At 34.1% G+C, this 4,907-nt stretch overlaps 1 long non-coding RNA gene across 1 annotated transcript; it reads left to right on the forward strand.

Moving 5' to 3' along the window:
* Nucleotides 1–1,901: 1,901 nt before the first annotated feature.
* LOC128283841 (uncharacterized) lies at nucleotides 1,902–4,384 on the forward strand. Its single transcript, XR_008274240.1, has 3 exons — nucleotides 1,902–2,068; nucleotides 2,588–2,653; nucleotides 4,102–4,384. It is a non-coding gene; the product is annotated as an uncharacterized LOC128283841 (long non-coding RNA).
* The last annotated feature ends 523 nt before the right edge of the window (nucleotides 4,385–4,907 follow it).

The following is a 4,907-nucleotide window of genomic DNA, read 5'->3' on the forward strand; positions in this document are numbered from 1 at the left end:
ATTTTATGCGAACCTTATACATATATTGAGCGAACCCTGTTATATGAAATATGCGAACCATATTCACATGCATGCGAGCTTGTACATCTAGCGAGCCTATTCACATGCATGCAAGCCTATATGTGTGAGTCTATATAAGTATGTAAGCCTTGAACATGTGCGAACCCATATGTTGTATGCAAGTCATGAATATGTAAGAATCTATATGTTGTATGAGAACCATGAATATATGTCCAAACCCATATGTTGAAAGCGAGCACTAATTATATGCACGCCCTAAATGTATGTGAGAATTATATTTTGTTATGTGAACCTGATGCTATGTGAACCTATGTTATTTTGACCTTATGTGCATTGTGAGCCCTGCAGTATTGCGAGCTTTATTAAATGCGAACTCTGTAATTATGAATTATTGTGTGCAAGCTCTACTATATTATGAGCTATTTAAAAATTTTGTATTGTGACTGTGATAAGAACGATATGTTGGCGTCGTGAACACTTGAATCCATTAGATATCATTGGCATACCATAAGATTGTGAGTACTCACCCTTTTTACTATGCGTTAGGGCATATGACCTAGAGATAGTGTTGGAGAGATAAGGAAATGTCGAGAATAGCTCCATTCGCCGTAGATAGCATGGAGTGTTTGGAGAGTGTGAGCACTCTTGCTTCACTTATTAGAGATTGCATAGGACTCTTTGAGTCATTTGGAGTGCTTTTGGAGATCTGCTTATCCAATACGTATATAATATGAATATGTTTCACACTCACAAATTGCCAATATATCACTATGATGAGTATGATTATTGTATTTTTTGTAAACTATTACAACATGTCTAAATCTTAGCATGATTGAAGTGTTTATTTGTGTTGTATGCTTGAGCATTCATTGAGCTTCAATAAGCTCACATTCCTTGCATATACCTTTTAGATAAGTAGCTCGCAGGACTAATGGTGAAGAGTGGCAATCCAGTGATCCATCACAAGTAAAATCCCTTGAGTATGTGACATTTTTTCAAACTCCAATGTGGAAGGCAATGTAGGACTCTTCCAAGGGTTTAGAATTAGACTAGACTTTTTAAATAATTTTTTACGGGTTGTAAACGGACATTATAGACTATTTAATTTTGGATTTTAGACTTTATAACTGCTTGTTTGAGTGCATGATTGATTGGATTATATTACATGGCGATTGTTATTAAATTTATAGGCTAACGAACTTATGTAGGTGAGGAGCTCGCTGGGTACTAAGGTATTCCTTTAGATCTTATGTATGTGGAAATAAATTAAAGACTTAGTATGCATGAAATAAAGGTAATAACATGTTGAATAAAACCTACAAACCATCTAGGAGTGGTTTGAGCTGGAGGTCGCAAGAATGGGGTCTCACAAGAGTTAAAAGGGTCTCAATAGGGTTAGAATTTGCCAAAACCATAAGAGTTCACCATTTAGAAGCTCGCCATTAAGGATTTCCAATCTGGGAGGGGTTCACCAAACATTAGGAAGTTCGCCTACCATTGAGTTTACCAGAGTCAGTATTTGCCAAACAATAGTGAGTTCTCCAGAAAAGATTGGTTTGCCAAATAGAGGATTTCATGAGTGATCCATTCGCTAAACAATCAGCAAAATAGGGAGAGAGGTATGTACGAGTTCACGGGATTTGGAGGTTCGCTAGTCTTTAGGGATCGCAATGTGAGATGTGAGCTAGGTTCATCAATTAGAATGAAAACCAAGGGGTTCGCAAATAGGTCGTGAGTTGGTGCTCACCAAGTGGCATGTGAGGTGGGCTCTCAGGTGGTTAGAACTTTCAAAATTTTGTGCTTTGTTTTGATGATGTGTTTATAAAGGCATGCAGTTAGGATTATTCTTTATATGATTTATGTTACAATTGTGTGGTGTACGTGGTTGGTTGTGTGTTTTGTGTTGTTTTAACGAAAAGTCACTTCGGTGGCTAATGTGACGTTTGAAATTCCAGTTGAATTGTCTCGTTCAAGTTTGGGGCACCATATGCCAATATATTTCTTTCATTTTATCCGATGATGCACTACAGTGCCAGATTGGGATAAGGTTGGTAATTCGTATATCCATCTTGAAGTTTGAGTAAAGTCAATAGGATTATAAAAACATGATTTCTCTAGGTTATATGGTAGATTGAGATGAAATATGATTGTGATATTTGATAGCATGTGAAAGACCATGCGAATTTGCTAGAAATAAGCCTTAGGGGCCGATTGAGTATGTACGAGCGAATAGACTCAAAAATGATTGAATTGATAAAATAGAATTGCATATATGAATCGATGAACATGTACATATATGAGTATATGTTATAAACGGTGATATGAAATGATCATGTATGAAGTGTAATATATGGAAAATGGTTATATAGGTGCTAGAAAGTAAGATATGAAATAACCAATTAAATTGATCGTTAAGTCTACGTTACAATTTGGTATGCGAATTAGTTAAACAAAAGATTTGAATTGAGTATTTGCATTTGGGTAACATATATGTTATATTGATTTGAATTATAGAAATACTAGTGAGTTCTATCGTTCAGTGTATGATTTGTTTTTCTGTACACAGGTTAGGTCCCAAATAGGATCCCCAGCATTGACTTCAGCATCCAGTCAAGATACCAGACTCGATAATGTTTGTATAAATCTCTTCTTCTTTTTTTTTTTGGTTATAAGACATGTACGTAGGTTGAGTCAAGTTTGGCATATAAATTATATGTATATACACTTATGGTTTTAAATGGCTAACGTTAGAATTTGATTAAATGTATATAGCTTCTAATAGAGTTAAAGGTAGTTTGAAATGGTACGAAATGTTGCAAACATATATATATGAACTTGGTGAAATAGGTAAGTGTACAAATAACTTAAATGGTTTGCATTAGGTAAATGGATTGTAGGTGATAAGGTATTGGCCTAATATCATATAAGGTATGAAGATGCAGGAATCGATGCTATATAGTTGAAATTATTGGCTGGTTAATGTTTGGATGTGTTTAGAAACTTAGTTGGAAAATTTTAGGTTGAAGTTCAATTAGGAATTGAATAAACAATATGTGATGTCACGATGAGAAATGACCTATAATTCACAACATGACAAGAGCTTCATCGTCTTGACGAGGCTGAACAGTAGTCATATTGCGACATTAACCCTGTGATTTGATTTCTTTAAAATTCAATCATAATTTGATCTCAATTTAGCATTAGAGCTTTCGTAAGCTCGTATAAGTCTCAAGAATGATTATTCATTGTATCACTTGCTTATATTACTCGTATTTCAATGTCTAATTATATGAATTGTATTTAAATTTGATTGTAGTTCCTTCGGCAATGAATGTGGCACCTTGTAGCTTGAACCTGACTATTAGGTCGGGTATAAGGTGTTACATATAGAGCACCAAGTTAGGTTAGATAGATTATGACTATTTGTAATAAGACATCATAAAGAGAAGGTATGGTATGAAATGCTAGGTGCAAAGCGAATTATGTAGCATTTTACAGGCAACAACATCCAATAAAACCATTCAGGAAACTATAAAAATTCCTTGGATAAGAAATTTGGTCCTTAATAAATTATTGGAAGATTTTATAGAATCTATACTAGTGCGAGTGAAAGGGATCAAGCCCTAAGATCTTGTACAAGCTTAAGCTTTACCGTTAACACATTGTAATTGTAATATTAAGTTATGTAGAACCTAAAATTAAAAAATGTTAATTAAATAATTTGATTCAACTTATTGTTTATTTTACCTTTATAAGGTTTATCAAATATTCGTACAATATTCACGCCAAATTGAGATTCATGTTGAGGTTATTTAAAATTGAACATGAAATTTTATTGATGTCATATTACATTTCAACTATTCATTTAGTAAAGTAAAATGATCAAAGTTTTAAGTGTAAAAATGTCATCAATTTGAAATTGATTTAATTCACTGTACATTTATAGGGTTTTAAAGATGAGTAAATGATTCATGCTTTATGTATATTACAATGGAGAAATCCGTTCGATGGGCTATGATTCTATTTTTGAATCGAGACAAAAGCTTGCACTAACTTTCAGTGTTAATGCTACCCTTGCAGAAATAGCATGGAATATTGGTTTGAAAATTGTATCTAGATGTAATTGGTGTTTATCGAGACTTATCTACAGTTTCTGATGTCCAACACCTCCTACATATAATACGTTGCCACTCTTGGACTACAATGATGTGCAGACAATGATATGGGCACATTTCCACACTGGACTTTTACATGTAACCGAGCTTTTTGCCGAATTGGTCGAGGAGGATAAGGGAGTACCTGTGGATAATATGTTATCATCTTCAAGGCAAGATGTTCATTCTAACCCCATTAAATCAATATTACCAAGGTCAAGCTTCATATATAGACCCACTGAGACAATTAGTTGGTAGGAGGTCTTCTGCAAGTAAGTTTGACTTTAATCTTAATGGTGTAATGGTTGATCCATTCCTGACTAGTTTCTAAATGGGTTTAGTGTTTGGATAGGGTTTCATGGAAGAGTTTGATGAGGAGAAGGTCCCCCTATGTTCAACATGAAGACTTCAGTGATCTAGAGGTGGATGAGGTGCCTCGTGAGGGGTATGACAATGAACATGTAAATACTTTGAATGAATTTCCACATACATGGCATCTTTCTAGTGGGATTGTTTTATGTAATAAACAAACGACCTTTATGCTTAAAAATAGACCTGAATGTGGCCCATGCTCATGAGTTCCCTGAATACACATACATCATTCTTAGCATGTTTAGGATGTTGTCATGTGTTTTTTTTTTAAATGAAATATGTAAACACCTTAAACATGGTTGTGGGTTTTTTATTTTATTTTAAAGATAGAGTAACAAAATAATTACCCATATTTTAAAC

The sequence above is a fragment of the Gossypium arboreum genome, chromosome 2, assembly GCF_025698485.1.
Source record: "Gossypium arboreum isolate Shixiya-1 chromosome 2, ASM2569848v2, whole genome shotgun sequence".
Taxonomy (NCBI): Eukaryota; Viridiplantae; Streptophyta; class Magnoliopsida; order Malvales; family Malvaceae; genus Gossypium; species Gossypium arboreum.